Raw genomic sequence first — 21,268 nt, 5'->3', positions numbered from 1 at the left:
GTTCGGCGGTCTTGGCCATTGCAAAGGTTAGCGGCTTATGGTCCACAAAAGGCGGTGAAAGGACGTCCTTCCAGTAGGAACCGAAAATGGCGGATGGCCAGAAAAAGGGCGAGCAACTCCCGGTCGAACGTGCTGTATGCTCTCTCGTTCTGCCATAGTGAACGGCTTAAGAATGCCAATGGCTACCATGTCCCGTTCACCCACTGCTGTTGCACGGCACCAACTGCGTATTCCGACGCGTCGGTGGTGAGGGCGATGGTGGCTCCTGGCCGCGGGTGCGCCAGCATAGTCGCGTTGGCTAAGGCGCTTTTGGTGGCGGCGAACGCTCGGGCCACATCACCCGTCCAGTCTACCGGGTTCTTGCCAGTCTTGCCCTTGAGGGCCTCGTACAGGGGCTGCATGAGTAGTGCCGCCTTAGGCACGAAACGGTGGTAAAAGTTTACCATGCCTAGGAATTCCTGCAGGGCCTTTATGTTCTGCAGGCGTGGAAAGGATGTCACCGCCTCTACTTTCGAAGGTAAAGGAACGTCTGAGGTGATGCGATGCCCCAGGAAGTCAATTTGGTGCAGGCCAAACTAACACTTGGCCGGGTTGATAATCAGGCCGTGTTGGCTGAAGTGTCGAAAAAGGGTGCGTAGGTGACAGGTATGTTCTTCCTTAGTCGGACTGGCAATTAGATCATCCAGGTAGATGAAGAGGAACTTGAGGTCCCGCAGCACAGAGTCCATCAGGCGTTGGAAAGCCTGGGCAGTGTTCTTTAACCTAAACGGCATTCGTAAAAACTCGAAGAGGCCGAATGGGGTGATGACTGCGGTCTTCTGGACGTCTTGTTGGTGAACTGGGACCTGGTGGTAGCCCCGGACGAGGTCGACTTTTGAGAACACGGTGTTCCCTGCCAAATGGGCAGAGAAATCCTGGATGTGGGGGGATCGGGTACCAATCAGGAGTGGTGGCGTCATTGAGGCGTCGATAGTCGCCGCATGGCTGCCATCAGGCTTCGGGACGATATGGAAGGGTGAAGACCAGGGACTATTCGACCAGCGAATAATCCCTAACCGTTCCATGGTTGCGAACTCTGCCTTTGCGACCGCCAGCTTGCCAGGTTCCGGGCGCCGGGCACACGCGTAGACCGGGGGGCTGTTGTTGGTGATTCGGTGTTCCACACCATGTTTCGTGGCTGTGGAGGAGAACGTGGGTCTCGTCAGGTCAGGGAATTCGCCGAGCAGGCGAGTGAACTCATCAGGAGTCGGGAACGCACAGGAGACGGTGCGTGACGTAGTGTTACTGCGGTAACACGGAAGAGAATTAAAAGTTGTTGCGTTGATCAGCCGCCGGTTCCCAACGTCGACCAGGAGGCTGTTGGCGCACAGGAAATCCGCGCCGAGGGGGGGCTGGGAAACTCTGGCCGTAACAAACTCCCAGTGAAAAAGTTGCCCCCCCCCCCCCGAGGCACACCTGCATTCGCCGTACCTCCACTCGCCGTCTGCCGAAGGTCCGAATTGTTCCGCCATTGGCCGCTTCAAGGGTGGGGCCGTGATTCCCCGTCTGCACATCGAGGGCGGACGCGGGTAAAATGCATAACCGCACCCCGGTGCCGCACAGAAAACGACGACCGGAGAGAGAGTGTATCAGTGATGAACAGCAATTTTCCCACGTTGCCGATCACCATCGCGGCGTGCCCATTCGACCCGTTCCTCGGTGGTCGCAGTGTCAGTTGTTTGTTTTGTTGGGGAAAACTGCAGGGAGGGCGGCAACGCTTCGCCTTTGCGCCGAACTGTGCGTGGTAGAAACACAGCCCAGCAGGCTGACGAGCTGGGGCAGCGTCTGCGGGGGATGGGTGCCTCGTGGCGGCGCAGTTCTGCCGAGTTACAGCGAAAATTTTGTCAGCCTCCGCAGGGCGTGTTGTGCAGTCTTCAACTTCAGATCTGGCCAGGGCAGCTTGTACCTATTCAGGCAATTGGCTGAGGAAAATCTCGCGGAATAGGAAACATTCCCGTTCTGAGCCCAGGAGTGTGAGCATTTGGCTCATCAACTCTGAAGGCTTGGCGTCCCCGAGCCCGGGCATAGCGAGTAATCGACGGGCGCGCTCCAATTTTGTGAGCCCGAAAACCTGCAGTAACTGCGCTTTGAGGGTTTCATACTTGCGCTCTGTTGGGGGGTTTTCGAGGAGGCTGATGATCCGAGAGGCGGTAGAGCTGTCGAGTGCGGAGATCACATAAAAGGTACTTGGTCTGATCCGCATCGATGTTCCTCAGGGCGAACTGGGCCTCGACCTGAATAAACCACGAGGGCGCTTGTTGCTCCCAGAACTGCGGTAGCTTTAACGAAACGGCATTTGCTTCCATGCTGTGCTCTTAAGTGAAAACGTTCACAAAAACGGGGTCACCAATGTAGGAATTAACGAATTCCAACGAATAACGGAGATCGACACAAGAGAACAACTAAACAGGTCTTCACTCAACAGAGATGCCACGAGGACTGCCTGGGCAGCCCCGTGGTTTGCGACGTGACGTCATCGCGTTTGCCCGCGCTCTTAAAGGGGCCATGCCCCGTACATGCAAACTCTATATACAAAACACAGTAATGCCTAACACAATGGTACAGGTTTAGGCTGGCGTTAGAACATTGTTAAAGAGAATTATATACAGTTAGCCAGAGTCATTCAGTGGTTCTGCCACAATAGCACCTTTAATGTAGTAAAACATCCCAAGACACTTCACAGGAGCATTATCAAACAAAATTTGACACAAGCCACATAAGGAGATATTAGGGCAGATGACCAAATGTTTGGTCAAAGAGGTAGGTTTTAAGGAGTATCTTAAAAGGAGGAAAGAGAGGTAGCGAGGCAGGGGGGTTTAGGGAGGGAATTCCAGAACTTAGGGCCTTGGCAGCTGAAGGCACGGCTGCCAATGGTGGAGCAGTTAAAGTCAACCTTCTAAATTCAAGGGAATACATGCCAGGTTTATGCAACTGTCCTCATAATATAATCCTTTAAGTCCCGGTATCACACTGGTGATTTTGCACAGTACCCCTCCAAAGCCGTACCCCCTTCAAAGCCAATATATCTTTCCTTTTTCAGTGCCCTAATCTGAGTGCAGTACTCTCAATGGGGTCTAACCAAGGCTCTGTACAGGATAAAAGTCTAATGTTTGGAAATTTTGTTTCCTGAACTCAAGATATATCATTGTGCTGTTTATTAAAGGACTGAAGTTAATGCAAATCTGTTAAAATTCAAGAGATTAATAATGGGTTCACACACAAGTATATTAGAAAAATCATCTTGTAATCAGTTGTATAACTATCTTCTAATATAATCTGTCACACAAAAAACGATGTTCAATATTCAAATAACATACTGACAATAACATACACTGACAACAGTGACCCTAATCTTTCATGAAAATAACCAAGACCTGTTCAGATCTCACTTCACTTTCAGGTTAAATATTTGCTGTCATCCTGTGTCAAATGTAGCAACTGATGAACAAAACAGGTCCATTTATGGAAACAATGTGCAAAAGGAAGGAAAACTGTAATTCCACAGAACCATACACAGCCTAGTTTGAATTCTTCCTAGAAATGAGTATGTTTTGGTTAAAATGTAAAGGATCAATCCAAGGACGATGATGCACCAACGCTTGGATAACATCCAAACTGTAAATCAATAGCTCTATACAAACAAGTTGCCTGTCACACTATTAATATTAAAACAATTTTGTGGCAGATGCATTCTCTGCATGCTTCAAATGAAAAATTGCTTATTTATAATCAGCATTGAAACTCAATGTCTTAGAGGCACTATTGCTAGGCAGTAATGCTACTGACATCTGTTAATCCAGTTAATCCAAAAGCTTTATACAAAAGCAAGTTAGTTTAATTTGGACATAGTTAACGATGCCTCATATCACAACAAATAATGAGCTTTCAAAACACAGCAGGTATAGTTTCTGTACAGCTGCCGCAATTGCACGAGTCAATTTAATATAACCTTGTCTGACGCAAAAGGACAGTTTTGCAAGTTGGCTGCTCATTTTTATTTTCTTGAACCACATCACACCCTGCCAAGAGAGCTGGAAGATAAGCACCCCTCAGGCTTTTCAACTTACACGCCGTCAAGTGAACGAGACACTGCCAAGTGCAGGAGCAGGCCACAATGCCTCGCGCTCAAACTTATTTCCTCCTCCCTGTCGTGAAATAATTGGACGTCACTCACTGCCTGAAACCAGGAACTTTCCACGCAGGAAATTACCACAAAAAAATCCACAACATTCCCAAGCAGCCAAAGAAACCCCTCACCGCTCTGCTCTGGAGACTGCAGCAACTAAGTGCATGTGTGTGGAGAAAAAAAGCAGGGACAAAGAATTAGAAACCATTGCTCCAAATAGGTGACTCAACTAGCAGTCAAGATTATTAGTTGGGCCTGTTACGAGGCAGAAACCATTGGTAATAGAGCAGCTCCAGCATCTGTGAGGCAAGGTCAAGGAGCCAGTGTCACAATTACAGCAGGTGGGCTTTTTTTTTATTCGTTCATGGGATGTGGGCGTCACTGGCAAGGCCAGTATTTATTGCCTATCCCTAGTTGCCCTTGAGAAGGTGGTGGTGAGCCGCCGCCTTGAACTGCTGCAGTCCATGTGGTGAAGGTACTCCCACAGTGCAAACAGTGTTAAAAACAATCCACACACAGCCAGCTCCTGACAGTGCAGAGAAGAATCCAAGGAAGGGCAAAAGATGCAACCACCACAAAAGCACTATATGGCAGCAGAGCAGTCAGACAACAGATTCAAGCAGAAGACTGGGGCTGAACACAATTAACCAAATGAAAGTCAGTGTGAAGCATAAGATTTCAACCAGTTCCAAAATGTTGACACTGAGTGAAAGATTAAGGTTGGCAGTAGTGATGACAGCGGTTTGAGTTTTTTTTTTTTTTTTATAAAAGAAATATACCAGCCCTCTCAAAAAAACTGTGACGATGCATAAAGCAAGCAATCCGACTAAAACTGGACAAAGGAAAAAAAAACCTAAACAGTACTGGAAACAAATGGAAGAGAGAGAGGATAAAAGAGCAAATAGAATAAAGATATTTACAGAAATCATGAGAAACAAACAGGAAAGCAGTGAAACAGAAAAAAGGAAAGGTTTTTTAAAAACAGGACTTAAAACAAAAAAAAACTTCAAACAGCAATGGAGGCAATAAAAGAGATTGCTAAAAGTTAAGAGGGAGTCATTACCATGTCAAGATATATTACTATGGTTACAAACGGCGAAGTTAAGACATTGAGAACTATTCAGTTGCCGAAAACGTTGAGATGAGACAACGAGCAGCACTTTAACACCTGCAAAACCTCCAGAATTTCATGTAGAGCAACGCCTAAATAAATCAATCACACACATACAAGTTTATTCCAATTTGTTGCAGTAAAGCATCAAGCACCATTAACAGAATAAATGAATGTCGTCGAGAGGAAGGTTACTCCATTCCTATAAGTCAGCCTATGTTCATGGCTTTATTGAACATACATTTACATAGCGGCTTTAACATCGGAAAATGTCCCAATGCATAGAAGCGTAATCAGACAAAAATGGACACAACTCCAAGTATTTAAATGATGTTATGATCTACAAGAATCAAAAACTGATGAACTTAATTTGCTCCAACAGTACCTTGGTAAGCACCCAAACACCACGGGTTACACTGGAGCAACAAATAGCACTTGGATCACTGGCTCCAAGTGACACTTAAACTAAATGGTATATTTTCATATCTCCAATTTTCTTTCCAGGCAAGCAGTATAAAATTTTATCCCAGGACATATCATTACCACTACCACATAAACAGGCTTTCTTTTACATTAACAAAGCTTGGTGAGGGGCTGAGGAACACAATGCAGAACATAATCCTGACAGGGTTGGAAAGAGTTGGTAAGAAAATAGGGCAAAACAAGTTTTCAGGTACTATGAAAGAACAAGTTACAGTATTTCAATGAGGTAAAACAGAACAACTTGAATTTACCTAACACCTGTAATATTAAAAAAATCCCAAGTGCTTCGCAAAGGTATAGTGAGGCAAAAATAATGATGAGCCAAAGGAGGAAATATTGGGAGGGTGATTAAAAGCTTGGTCCAAGAGGTGAACGTTAAGGAGACGCAAAGGAGGAGAGAGAGGTGGAAAGCCAGAAGGGGTTTAGGCAGGGAATCTCAGAGCATAGGGCCATAACAGCTGAAGGCGTGACCACCAATGGTGGGCCAAAGAGAGGATTTGAGGGAGGGGTGGGCGGGCACGGAGACACAAGAGGCAAAATGACAGCAGAGAGTTGGTGGTGGGGGGGGGGGGGCGGGGAAAGAGATCGTCATGCTGGTAAGGATTACAGAGATTGGGAGGGGTGAAGCCATATAGAGGTTTAAATACAAGCATGTGAATTTTAATTTGTCGGTGTTTGGGCACCGGAAAGCAACGCAAGTCAGTGAGCACAGGGATGCATGCACGAATGAGACTTGGTGTGGGATAGGATACTGGCAGCAGAGTTTTGGATGAGTTGAAGTTTATGGCGGATGGGAGGCTATCCAAGAAAGCAATGCAATAGTCAAGTCTGGAGGTGATAAAGACATGGAATGAGGGTTTTAGCAGCAGGTGGGCTGAGGTAGGGGCAGAAGTGGGTTTCTGTTTTTGGAGGTGGAAGTAGGCAGTCTTTGTGATATGGGGTCAGAAACTCAACTTGAGGTCAAATAGGATGCCCAGATTGTGAGCTATCAGGTTTAACCTGAAACAGTGAACAGGGAAAGGGATGGAATCAGTGGCAACGGCTGAAGATAATGGCTTCAGTCTTTCCAATGTTTAACTGGAGGAGATTTCAGCATAACCAACACAATGTCAAACAAGCGATGACAGCAGAGACATAGTGAATGATGGTGGGCAGGAAGAGCTTGGTGTCATCAGTATAGATATTGAAGCCGATGCCAGGTCTTCAGGTGATGTCATCAAGGGACAGCACTTAGATGAAGAGGAGGCAAGAGCCAAGGATAGATCCTTGGGGTCTCGAGGTGATAGTGCAGAGGCCAGAAGAGAAACCATTGCCGGACTCTGGCTACAGTTGGATAGCCAAGAGTGAAATCAGGCAAGGGCAGTCCTGCTGAACTGGATGACGGAGCAGAGCTATTATAAAAGGATGGTGCGGTTAACCATGTCAAAGGCCGCATAAAGGTCGAGGAGCGATAATGCACCATGATCGGAGTTACATGTCATGCAATGTGGCTTTGATTAGCGTTGTTTTAGTTCTGTGGTGTGGTGGAAACCTGATTGCAGCAATTCAAACATGGAGTCGTGGAACAGAGTCTTGCACAGATTTGGGAGCCAAAGCAACAATGTTGACAATAACACATACGGGCTTTAGGAGGCACAAAAAGAGGTGATTCAGAGCAAACATGATGATTGTAATATCAATGAGATAGAAGCACAGAAACAGACAAAGGGCTGCTACAGAGAAATACATTGGAAGGATCGCGTATCACATGCCATGCTTTTCTTGTAGTGTTCACAAGTACATTTATTGGTTATTTACGACAGATGATTTCAATAGAAATCTAAAGAGAAAAAAATGACCAGGATTTGCCTCATTAGAGGTTGAGCTCAAGCTAATAATTTGTTTATTTTGTCCACATGTGGGTTTATCAAAATGTTCACAGCTAGTGGTTTATTTTTTCCAACTGTATTTTGTGTGAACATCCTGCTACCACTACAAGTGTGCCAACTATGAGGACAGACTCAACATGTCAACCAGATTTACTGAAGAAAATGAACAGGGGTAGGATTCACACCTTGCATAGAATTTTACTTCCAACACTTTCTTCTCCCATTCTCCCCACCAACTTCCTCTGATAAATTCCTCACTCTAACCCCTCTATCTGCTCATTTCCAACTGCTGGCTCCAGTTATCCTCAGCCTAGCTTGGCCCACAGGTTATCAATTTTGCTTTTCCAATGGTCCCGTCAATTACTCTTTTCCAGTGTACACAATAGGTTGCCGTGACACACTGAATTTCCACAGGTTTGAGCCTAAATACATTTATAAATTCCAGCACTTGGACAAAAATCCTACTCGTCACTGCACAAGTTTCAAAAACATTAAAATATCCCAGTAACATGCAGGACAAATAGGCTCACATAAATTGGGTACAGTAGTGCAGTGCTTATGTTCCTGGACGAGTAATCTGGAGGTCTGAACTAACAATCCAAATTATGCGCGTTCAAATCTCACCACGGCAGTTTGATATTCAGTTGAAAATATCTGGAAATAAAAAGCTGGTGACAGTAAAAGTGACCATTAATCTGTAAAAATCCAACTAGTTCCCTAATGTCCTTTTGGGACAGTAAGCTGCCATCCTTACCTGGTCTGGCCTCCAAGTGACTCCAGTCCCACATCAACGTGGTTGACTCTTAATTGCCCTCTGTAATGACCTAGCAAGCCACTCAGTTGTATCAAACTGTTACAAAGAACAGCAGCATTGTGGGATCATCTTCACCACATTGATTTCAATGATTCAAGAAAGGAGCCCACCACCTTCTCAGGGCAACTCGGCACTGGCAATAAATGCTGGCCTTGGCAGTCTTGCCCACTCCGAGAATGAATTTATTTTAAAAAATTGCATAGATACAGTGATGCAGGGACAGACCAATGGAGCAAATTTAAACAAAATCACGTCAGGTTTCATAAATAACATTTCCTTAGGATTGAAGAATTATAATGAAGACAGACAGATAATAGCAGTCCAACTTTCGTTCCAACTATGATGCATCTCATACAAATTTAAACATCTTTTTATTCATGAAAATTATAGGCATAATAGATAAGGTTTTAATCTGTGAAAACTCTATCTAAGCAGACTATAATGATGAGGGCAAACCTAGAACGACCCACCACTTATCAAATAATCCTCATCCACAATGCTATAGAATGCAGTTGCAACAGACAAGATCACAATCACAACAAACACACTGTATTTTTTAAAGACAAGATCTTTAACAAATTTCAAAAAGTATTTGCATTTATAAAGCGCCTTTAATGCAAGTAACATCCCAATACACTTCAAAAGGAGAAACACAGATAGGGAAGATGATCAGAAGATAGGCTTCCTGCTCACGCAAGATTCTTATTCTTTTAACATGACAAGAAATAACAGATAAATTACAACACTACTGATGTGCTACATAGCCTACAGGAATAAGTGATATTGACAGAACTAGACTAAATATGGCAAGTCTTATTGACAGCTGCTCAGCATATGTTTAGAAGTTTTTTTTGTATATAAAAGTCTCACTTCACTATACCTGTAAATTTCATCTGGAAGTACAACTTTGTGTTACAGCTTTGCATTAGATATAAAAATGAAAAACATTATTTGCTTAAATTAAAAATGCAAAAGTGATTTAAAAAAATGAACACATCCAAAAAATTATAGTGAAGGCGATTTGGTTAGTCAAGTTACAACAACTTGCAAGCATATAGCGCCTCTAACATACGAAACACTCACAGGATCATAATCAAGCAAAAATTGACCGAGCTAAAAGGAGGAGATATTAGAACATATGATTAAAAGCTTGGTCAAAGATTTAGGTTTCAAGGTGGGTCTTAGAGGAAGAAATGACAGATCTCAGGGCCTGGATGGCTGAAGGCACAGATGTCAATATTGGAGCGAAGGGAGTGGGTGATGTACAACATGTAAGCCATTCAGCCCCTCGAGCCTGCCCGCCATTCAATTAGATCATGGCTGATCTGTATCTTAATTCCATTTACCCGCCTTGCTTCCGTAACCCTTAATACCCTTGCCAAACAAAAGGCCAGAGTTGGAGTTCTCAGAAGGTTTTAGGGCTGCAGGAGGATACAGAGGGAGGAGCAAGGCCATAGAAGAATTTGAACACAAGGATAAGAATTTTAAAATTGAGCCATTGCCAGACTGGGAGCCAATGTAGGTCAGCGAGCACATGGGTGATGGGCGAGCGAGACGTGCGGTTCGGAAACTGGCAGGATAGCATTAGAATAGCCAAGTCTGGAGATGAGAAAGATGGGCTGAGGTAGGGGCAGAGACAGGGGATATTACAAAGGTGGAAATAGGTGGCCTTTTTTGATGATGAGGTTATGGGATCAGAAGCTCAGCTCAGGGTCAAATAGGACGTCGAGATTGCAAACAGTCTGGTTGAGCCAGAGACAGTAGCTGGGGAGAGTGATGGAATCGGTGTCAAGGGAGTAATTCAGAGCTCAATAATATATCAATAAGTTCCTCAATAATCTATTTTTTTGTAATTCGCCAACTTGACTCTAAATCTTCACATAAACGGGATACAACTTATGGGTGTATTGTAACACTAAAAAAATACATTTCAATACTTAAGTTGCTTTGCATTCTGGTTATCTGATTAGTCAAGTTAAACCTTAGCTCTGCTGTTGCGCCTCCTCCCACCGAAGTGATACCTAAAATATTCGAGAAACCTCCCCCACACCTAAAAATTGGTTTAAATCAGTGGATTTGAGCGCCGCGCTAGCCTCTCACTCCCATCTTACAGACAGAATCACTGTTCACATCAAAAGTCAGGAACCACATGAAACACAGCCGGTTCTGGAAACCCAAGATTTTATTTTATTATGATTATCCCTGTCAAACGCAGCAAATTATTCTAAACACAGAACCTCAACAGTGCAGCCACGGGTTAAAATGTCCTTCATCGCACATTATTGTGTTTTCCCCCCGCCACCAAGAAAAAGGTAATAAATCTATTGTTCAAACAGATTTTTAAAATGCTAATACCTCCGAACCAATTCTAACGCGGCGCGGCTCACACAATCTGACGATAAAAGCTTAGCGGTGCACACGTTGCTTGTCGAGATTTTACAAATATAAAAAGAGCATAAAACAACAACGGCTAATCCCAACTGCCACTCCTTCTCCAGTGTGTGTGTGTTTGTGCGCGCAGGAGAGCTGGACTGTGCCGACAGTGAGCACTGGCTGCCTCACACCATCTCCATTTGTCGGGTCTCGGTTGCTTACTCACTGGCTGCCTCATACCATCTCCATTTGTCGGGTCTCGGTTACTTACTCACTGGCTGACTCGCCGTCTCCTGCCCGCTGGGACTCAAGTCACTACAATGAAAGCAAACGCCGCGTCCCCGATCGCGCACCCCGGGGCCCCTTCCAATTCGCTCGCAGACGCGCCTGCGCACCCCGGCCCCCCTTCCAATTCGCTCGCAGACGCCCCTGCGCACCCCGGCCCCGCCCCTTCCAATTTGCTCGCAGACGCACCAACTTCGCCGTGGGCTCGTTTGTTGGCGGCGACGTCACGCTTCGCCCGGCTGCCAATCAACCCGCGCGTCGCCGGGCAACCCTGTGACGTCACGAACCCACGCCCGCCTTTTCAAAAGCGCAGAAAAGACATCTACAGCAGTCGATTTGAAACCCAAATCTATAAAAACGCAATCCCTGCAGATGCTGCAAATCTGAAAACAAAAGTGCTGGAAATGCTTAGCAGGTCAGGCAGCATTTGTGGAAAGACAGCAGTCAGTCGACAGTTCCGGTCTGAGACTCTTCCTTAGCACTTCGGAATCTATTTGGCAAGGTTTCCAACTCTGGTTTCCAACGAGACATCCTTATTTCTGAACAGCTTTCCGTCTGTTTCTCTCATTACTCATGTTTGCTGGTGTTACGTTCAGGCGAGTAAATTAACGATTTGTGGCAACCCTAAGTTTCTGGGAGCCTAAAGCAGTAGTAGAATCCAAAGTAACAACAGAAAACGCTGGAAAAACTCAGCAGGCCAGGCAGCACCCGTTTCAGATCGGTGAGCTTTCGTCAGAACTAGAAAAGGCAAAGGCACTCTCACCTCTGAGTCAGAAGGTTGTGGCTTCAAGTCTCAATACAGAGACGTAAGCACATAATCTAAGCTGAAACTGCAGTGGTGCAGTGAGGGTGTGTGGCACTGAGGTGCCATCTTTCAGATGAAGCGTTTAATCTAGGCCCATCTGCCCTCTCAGGTGGATGTAACAGATCCCATGGCACTATTTGAAAAAGAGCAGGGGAGTTCTCGGTATCCTGCCATCAACCAACATCACTAAAAAAAATTAACTCATTATCTCATTGCTGTTATTGGGACCTTGCTCTGTGCAAATTGGCAGCTGTAGTTTGCTACATTACAACAGTGACTACACTTCAAAAGTACTTCATTGGCTGTAAAGCACTTTGGGGCATCCTTAGTGTGTGAAGATGCTATATAAGTGCAAATTGTTTCTTTCAAATACCATCTGATCAGTCATGAAGTACAAACACTTTTTATTCATGAAGACCAAAGCATTGATGAAGAACCTGATGCTTACATTAGTATTGTCTTTGACACTTGGTAATGGAGGGAACCTTGCCACCCAGTGAAAGCTGGGCTCCCTATTCAGCAGATGCCTCCTTTTCACCGGAAAATTATTGTTGCCCTTGGAAAAACATGACGTTGCTTGATACATGTGCGCATTGCTGATTGTCTGCTGTAGATAGGTCTGCACTTGCTTAAAAACTGTTCATCGCCAACATCTTCCAGTTTTGATGAAAGGTCATTGACCTGAAATGTTAGCTCCGTTTCTCTCTACAAATGCTACCTGACCTGCTGAATGTTTCCAATATTTCTGTTTTTATTTGTGTTGTGGTCACTCTTTGCCAAATGTTCTCCTTTTTATAACCTCATTTATTTTCCCTAATCATTTCCCAAAACTAAATCAAGCAATGCTTTTTTCTTTGTTGGACAAAAAACACACTGATCTAGGAAGCAGTCCTGGTGCATTCTAAAAAGCATTTCCCACTTTGACCACATGCATGACCTTTATTCCAGTCTCTCTTGGGATAGTTATTAATATTATCCTGTTGTTCATCTTTGAACTGTCTGCAAATCTTCACCTCCAATGTTTGCTGGCCTGCAGTGCACACCAGAAGTTGAACCATTTCTCTTCTCATATACTACTCTACCCATATAGATTCTGTCTTAACGGAACTGACTTTGCCATCCTTCCATTCTAGTGATGGGATAGAATCCTTCACCAACACTGCCACCCCAGCACCCATTTTTCCTTCTCCTTGTCTCATGAAAATGTTATAACTGTAGTGTATGTACCTTTAAGGCGAGAACTACTTTTTACAGCTCCTGTATACTGTAGTACTGGCAGTGACCACACCTGTATATAAACCCTGAGTAGGGATCTGAACGTTAGTTTGAGTAACCCTCATACAGTAAATACCTGCTGATTGTTCCTGCAGTCTCGTGTCTAGTTATTGAAGGACACACAACATCAAAAATACACGGATCTAACAGTGGCGACGAGGCAGATTCGAACCTACCTGCAACTCTGCATTACCTCCCAGGGATTCGCTCCTGGAGAACAGTGGAAGAAAGTTGAGGCCAGAAGCACGGGCGGCGACCACGAGCAACCGCCCAGTCATCCAGCAGAGATTGGGCATCACAGGGGAGGCTGTTGAGAGCTGGGCTTAGTTCTCCAGTCACAGTGGTCCAGCGAAACGGGCTGGCAACAGGTACGGCGCGGACCCTTCCCGGACAGCGGTGGCTAGAGCCGACTGACGGCACAGAAAAGGCCAAGCAGCGTCGACGGAAGAGAGAGGGTAGAGCGCAAAGGGCGCAGCCAGTGTTCAGGACCGAGCGGCGTCGACGGGAGAAGAGAGAGGGTAGAGCGCACAGGGCGCAGCCGGTGTTCAGGACTGAACGGCGTCGAAGGGAGAAGAGAGACAGGCGTGAAAGAAAATGCGCAGAGCGCAGCCGGTGTTCAAGGGATGAGCAGCGTCAGCGGAGAAGGGAGAGCGCGGGAAACGCCATTTTGAGCCACAGCGGCAAAGAAGGGAGAGCGCGGGAAAACGCCATTTTGAGCCGCAGCGGAGAAGAAGGGAAGCGCGGGAAAACGCCATTTTGAGCCAGTCTAACCACACCCAGGGATGCCGAAGAGTGGCAGTATCACAGCGTTCGACAATGAAGTCAAAGATTGGACGACATATGTCGAACGCATAGAAGTGTACTGCAAGGCGAATGAAGTGCCAGATGAGAGGAAAGCGCTGGTATTGTTGAATTCCATGGGTGCAAAAATGTATGGCTTACTGCGAAACCTAGTAACCCCAGAGAAGCCAGTGGACAAGGATTTTGTAAACATACTGTCAACCGTACAGAACCACTTAAATCCCACACCGCTGCTGATAGCAGAAAGATTTAAGTTTCACAAAAGGAACCAGCATAAAGATGAAAGTAATGCTGAGTATTTAACAGAACTGTGTAAGCTATCGAAACACTGCCAGTTTGGAGCGGGACTGGCAGATAACTTAAGGGACAAGTTTGTGTGTGGGCTTCAAAGTGAAGGAACCCAGAAACGGCTTTTATCTGAAAAGGACCTTACGCTGGAAAAGGCTTTCAGCATGGCAGTATCACATGAAGCAGCCGCACGGGGCGCTGCAGAGATACAACGGAGACCACAAGAATATGGCACAAATGAAATGTCATACGGAACAGTGAAGTGTTATCGCTGCGGCAGAACAACACACGACCATAATGATTGCTGGTTTAAGGACAAAGTGTGCAGACAGTGTGGAAAAGTAGGACACATAGCAAGAGTCTGCAGGTCGGGAAAGAAAACCAGCAGCAAGAAATCTCCACAGGAGAAGTACAAGAAGGTACAGAAGGTGACGGAGAGTAGTTCAGATGAACAGAAAAGTGATACAGACTCCGGAAGCAAGGAGCTGGGTTGTCTGAAACTACATAAGGTGATCCAAACGGAGGATCATCAAACTATCTGGATCACGCTCAAGATAGCAGGAGTCCAAGTGAAAATGGAATTGGACACAGGATCAGCCCTAACAGTCATAAACCGAAGGGACTACAAGCGGCTATTCTCACATATACCCTTGAGAGATACAGAGATTGTCTTGAAGGTGTACACGGGGCAAAAAGTCTACCCCAAAGGAAAAATAAGAGAGTGAACGTTGTATATAACAGTAAGGAAACACCAAAAATGGACCTATATGTATTGCCAGATGGAGGACCACCACTACTAGGACGTGAATGGATCCGGAAGATACAGCTAGATTGGCATTCCATACAAGCACTGACTGTAGATGCTAAAAAGGGTGACGACGTCACACCTGGACGACTGTCAAAAATGCAAACTGATGCACAAGAAGTGTTCCAGGAGGGACTCGGAACACTAAAAGGCATAACAGCGACGATCAAAATAGAGGAAAATGTAAGCCCAAAGTTTTTTTTAAGGCCAGATCAGTGCCTTATGCGATCCGCCCAGCCATCGAAGCAGAGCTGGAAGGTTTGGAATGTTCAGGAGTACTGTCCAAAGTGGACTGGAGCGAGTGGGCTACACCCATCGTTCCTGTAATGAAGAGGTCATTGAGTAATACGCCTGGGGAACCAAAGGTTCGCATCTGTGGGGACTTTAAGGTGACAGTGAACCCAGTCCTTCACACTGTACAATATCCACTTCCGCGGATTGAAGATATTTTCGCCTCGCTATCTGGAGGGAAACGCTTCACTAAGATTGATCTGGCCCAGGCGTACCTGCAAATGGAGGTAGAAGAAGCCTCGAAACAGTACCTCACGATCAACACTCATAAAGGTCTCTACCAATACAACCAGCTGGTGTTCGGGGTAGCATCAGCTCCGGCTATTTGGCAAAGGGCAATGGATCAAGTCCTGCAAGGGATTCCAGGGACCCAGTGTTATTTGGACGACATCCTGGTCACGGGCGAAAATGACAGTGCTCACCTAGCCAACCTGGAGCAGGTGCTCACTAGATTGAAGGAATATGGGCTCCGAGCTAATCGCCACAAATGCGAGTTTTTCCAGAAGCAGATCTCGTATTGTGGCCACGTTATTGATGAAGAGGGGTTACATAAGTCCCCTGAAAAGATTGAGGCAGTAGTCAAGGCTCCAGCACCGGAAAATGTGTCACAACTGAGGTCGTTCCTCGGGCTGGTGAACTACTACCATAAGTTCTTGCCGAATTTGTCTACAGTACTACACCCACTGAACACCCTACTGCAAACAGGGGTACCATGGAAGTGGAATGGCAAATGTAAACGAGCTTTCCACAAGTGCAAAGAATTGATCACATCAAAAGAGGTGTTGGCTCATTTCAACCCAGCACTACCAATTTGGTTGGCGTGTGATGCATCACCCTATGGCATTGGAGCGGTGCTGTCGCACAAGTTCCCGGACGGCTCGGAGAGGCCGGTAGCCTTTGCGTCTCGGTCACTAACCTCAGCTGAGCGTAACTATGCCCAGATTGACAGGGAGGCCCTCAGCCTAGTGTGGGGACTGAAAAAGTTCCACCACTATCTGCACGGGCAGAAGTTCACCTTGCTGACGGACCACCAACCACTTGTCTCCATCTTTAATCCAAAGAAGGGCGTGCCGCTGATGACTGCGCAACGGCTACAAAGATGCTCGCTTTTTCTAGGGGCGAACCAATATGAAATCGAGTATAAGGGCACGAAACAGCATGGAAACGCTGATGGGCTATCACGCCTGCCACTGCCTACTGCGGAGGAAGCACCAGCAGTGGACCCTGTCGAAATATTTCATTCGACTATAATTGAATGCTTGCCAGTAACTAACGCTGGTATAGAGAAGGAGACCCGAAATGACCCGACACTGTCTCGGGTATATGACTTGACTGTGAAGGGATGGCCAACACATGGCGACTCACTGTTGCCAGCATTCTCATCCAGAAGTGAACAGCTGTCAGTATGCCAGGGGACCTTGATGTGTGGAACCCGAGTGGTAATTCCATCCAAGTTAAGGGAGAGAGTGCTCAATGAGCTTCACGAAGGTCATCTGGGAGGGGTGAAAATGAAAAGCCTTGCTAGGGCTTATGTGTGGTGGCCGGGGATCGATCAGCAAATCGAGGACCTGACAAAGAGCTGCTCAGGATGCCAGAAGGTCCAAAATGCACCACCACATGCCCCTCTACACCCATGGGAGTGGCCCTCATCTCCATGGCAACGGGTGCATATTGATTTTGCTGGTCCATTCATGGACTCAATGTTTCTAATAGCCGTGGATGCGCACTCGAAATGGCCTGAGGTGATCAAAATTTCGTCCACCACCACGGAGAAAACTATTGCAGTCCTACAGACCATATTTGCCAGGAACGGCTTGTCAGAGCAGATTTGCTCTGATAACGGACCACAGTTTGTGTCCGAAGAGTTTCGAAGATTCATGAAAAGGAATGGGGTAAGGCATTACACATCCGCCCCGTATCATCCAGCCACAAATGGATTGGCTGAGAGGTTCGTACAAACCTTTAAGAAAGCAGTAAGGGCCATGTGCGATGACGACATTCCACTGCAGCATAAGGTGGACAATTTCCTGTTAGCCGACAGAAATGCGACACATGCAGTCACCAACCAGACCCCAGCCATGATGTTCTTTAACCGAAGGTTGAGATCTCGTCTAGATTTGCTCAGACCAAATGTACAAAGAGATGTTGAGAATAAGCAATTCCAGCACATCAATGAGAAGCCGACAAGGAGCTTCAATGTAGGGCAACCAGTCTTGGCCCGCGACTACCGAACAGAGAAATGGTAACCAGGAACGATATGCACACGGCAAGGGCCACTAATGTACACAGTGGATGTTGGGGAGAACATTGTGAGACGCCATGTCGACCAGATCCTCGAGTCACAGGAACGAGTCAACCCCATGTCTTGCGTACCTGGTGATGAACCCGACATACAGGTAGCATCTACCCCAGAAACAGTAGCATCGGAAGCTGATGAACCAACTGACGACAGGGGGCCTCCGCACCAAGAGCAAGACACTCAGGAAAGGCGCTATCCAGAAAGGATCAGGAAGCCGCCCCAAAGACTGAATCTATAAATGGACTATTTTCAGTTAATGTGCATGTTAAAAGTGTTAATTGTTAAATGAATGTTATGGTACTGTCAATCTAAAAGGGGATGAATTGTAGTGTATGTACCTTTAAGGGGAGAACTACTTTTTACAGCTCCTGTATACTATAGTACCGGCAGTGACCACACCTGTATATAAACCCTGAGTAGGGATCTGTACGTTAGTTTTAGAGTAACCCTCATCCAGTAAATACCTGTTGATTGTTCCTGCAGCCTCGTGTCTAGTTATTGAAGGACACACTACATCAAAAATACACGGGGATCTAACAATAACCAGGAATATTACGTTTCCGGTCTGTCCAAACTTAAGCCATGCCTCCAGTACAGCGACTATATCATATCCCTCCATAGTTATTAATGCTTCGAACGCTCCAATTTTGTTTTGAATACTTTGTGTATTGATATATAGATCACCCATTCTTGACTATTTTTCTGGAAAAATGACATTCTTTTTCCTAGTTTTCTTATACAAAGTAGAAAGGATATCAAAACATTAAACAAATGTTTTTTATATCTCTCACTACCTCATAGCCTGTTTCTTTCCGTTTCTCCTCTGAATGTATTTTCTCACTACTGTAATTATTTCAGCAAAGGCTTCTGTTTCTTTTTCAATAGCTTTCTTAATCCTGCTCTCCCTCTTGAGTCTCACACTTATCCCAACCCCTGCCTTTAGTTTAAGTCCTTCCCCATTGCTGTAATAACTCTCTCCCCCAAGGACAGAGGTGCTGTTCCAGTTCAGCTGAAAGCCATTTCTTTGGTATTGTCCTACCTTGTTTCAGAAATCACTCCGATGGCCCAAGAATGTGAACCATTCTCTCTTGCATCAGCCCTACAGCCGCACATTGACCTTCCTAATCTTACTTTCCTTAATCTGTCCACCATATGGCACAAGAAGCAATCCTTGTTTTTCAATTTAGTGCCCAACTCCTTAAACTTCTTCTGCAAGATCTCAAATATACTTCGATATGCATCATTGATTCTAACATGGGCCATGACTTATGGCTGCTCTACCTCACTTTCCAGAAGTTTTTCCACATGTTTTAATTCATTGGCACTGGCAAGGTCAGCATTTATTGCCCATCCCTAGTTTCCCTTGAGAAGGTGGTGGTGAGCCTTCTTGAACTGCTGCGGGTTGCAGTTTCATACAATTGAATGGCTTGCTAGGCTACTTCAGTGGGCAGCCAACTTGCATTTATATAGCACCTTTAACGTAGTAAAAGTCCCAAGGCGCTAAGAGTCAACCACATTGGTGTGGTACTGGAGTCACATATTAGGTCAGTCCTGGTAAGAATGGCAGGTTTCCTTCCCTAAAGAACATTAGTGAACCAGTCGTGTTTTTACGACAATCTGACCACTTCATAGTTACTTTTACTGATACCAGCTTTTTATTTCCAGTTTTATTTCGAAACTGAATTTAAACTCTCTAACTACCTGTTCTATGAGGTCCTTCATTCTGGTGCCAGGAAACATTCAGACTCCTGGTCACAACTGCAAAAAAGGCAGTCTAAAAAAGGCCTCAATGTAGAATCCCCCACTGTTATCACGCTCCTATTCTTGTAATCTACCTGCCTTTCACTCTCGAGCAGTCCCTTGCTCCTCGGTGCTCAGAACCGCCCCACGCTGAACTACTGTCATTGTCCAACACTAAAGTATCTATTGGGCAGTTCCAGGAACTCAGGAGTTCCCTGCATCCGAGACCTGTCTCCCTCTGCTGCCCCTACCAATGGTCACCCACTTCTCTCTTTCTATGTTATCCCAGTGTTGTCTACTGTCTAGCACTGCCTTTTGGATGACCACAACAAATTGGTGATCCAGTAAAGGCCCCATTTTCATTAAAACTGTAAAACCAATAGTGTAGACCCAGCACTTGGCAGTGGAGCCATTGTCTACCTGCACCTATAATGCTATGGGTTGATCTTGTACTACAGTGCAAGTTCAACTCTTTTGCATATTATCACGGCAGTACATTTGGTCAGCATGTGACGCACTAGATCAAGGGCTGAGTTAGCTACCACAAACTGCTCTTAAAGGGCAGCTGCAACGGTGCCATTTCAAGTTGCAGTTCTGGAGTCCTGCTCACCAATACAAAGTTGCAGCCACTATAGGGGGTTCAGTTAGTAAGATGCAGGGGACAGCATCTGGTGATTCACAGAATACGGGTGAAGGGGAGCAGGTGGGACATTGACAGAAGGTTAAATGTAAGAGATTTAGGATAGAGTTGTAAGGCTGTGGAATGCACTACTGATGTTAGTGATTGAAGCAGAGACCATGTCAACATTTAAGCATAGGTTAGCTGGGTGGAGAATGAAGACCAAGACCGGAGGACATGGCTTGCGCTTGAAGGAGATAAATTCAAACCCAGTCTGCAGACTATTATTTCAGTGTGCGAGTAGTAAATCTATATAAAGGCTCCCTAGGGAGACGGTAGAAGCAGATAGTGTTAATACATTCAAATGCAAATTAGATAGGTTTCTTTCAGAAAATAATATTTTGGGATGCAGTATATGAGTAATCTGAGACATGAAATATGATGTGAAGCATGCTTGGAAGGAACAGGTAACTTTGGACTTATGGTTCCCAAAGCTTTCCAACACTGAGGATTTTCTGCGATTAGGCCAAATAGCCTATTTCTGTGTTGTAATTTCTATATAATTATATGACTTGGAGGAGCCACAACCTGCTGACCAGAGGGCCAGCGGGAGCACTCCTTCAGCTGTTGAGCCCAGGGATTTGGACCTCCCAGGGACGGCCTAAAAATGCAAATGAGTAGGTCAACATCAGCAGTTCATGCAGTCAAGCTCCGCTTTGGTTGTGGCTTTGCTGCTGTTGGTTAGCTTCCTCACCTTGGTGCTCCTTATTGCTACCTCATTGGATGGCGAAGTTGTGGAACGTGCAGACTGCGATAATCCTTAAGACTTTGGCAGAAGACACCTCATGATCTATCTTGGCATGTGAAGTTTTGCTTTAACATGCCTGTGATATGTTCTGTGATGTCTTGTGATGCATGAACCTCATTCACATCTAACTATTAAGCACAGATAGAGTATCATAAGCTTGGACTTCATGGCATAGGCAATCCTGCACTTTCCTTTGTGGATCAAAGAATGAACAAATGGTGAATTGCCTTAAAATAAAAGCATTATAACTCCTGCCTGGCAACCTACATCTTCCTTTGCTGATGGTAACAGACGAGCTACATATTGATTGAGTGATTGCCTGTGCACTTCACAAATACAGTGGTTGTGTGCAGCAACAAATAGGGCCAGATGGGTGCCCTAGATTTTGGGAAATCCTGCTGTTTGGAAACACTGCAGTACTCTTTCCTGCTGTTGCTG

The 21,268-nt window shown here is 45.6% G+C and overlaps 1 protein-coding gene across 4 annotated transcripts in view; it reads right to left on the bottom strand.

Moving 5' to 3' along the window:
• Positions 1–21,268, bottom strand: part of mpp7a (MAGUK p55 scaffold protein 7a) — a 550,968-nt gene that overhangs the window by 479,597 nt on the left and 50,103 nt on the right. For 3 of the 4 annotated variants that reach the window (XM_085987686.1, XM_085987689.1, XM_085987690.1), the window contains exon 1: positions 11,086–11,193. The exons of the other annotated variant lie outside the window; for it this stretch is intronic. The gene's annotated coding sequence lies outside the window, so the exon portion shown is untranslated. Of the gene's footprint in view, positions 1–11,085; positions 11,194–21,268 lie in introns of those variants that run through there. 4 annotated transcript variants of the gene reach the window in all.

The sequence above is a fragment of the Somniosus microcephalus genome, chromosome 5 (genome assembly GCF_052327205.1).
Source record: "Somniosus microcephalus isolate GS21.2 chromosome 5, FLI_Smic_1.0, whole genome shotgun sequence".
Lineage (NCBI taxonomy): Eukaryota > Metazoa > Chordata > Chondrichthyes > Squaliformes > Somniosidae > Somniosus > Somniosus microcephalus.
Note: the sequence above shows the minus strand (reverse complement) of the source record. Positions and strands in the feature narration are given on the sequence as shown.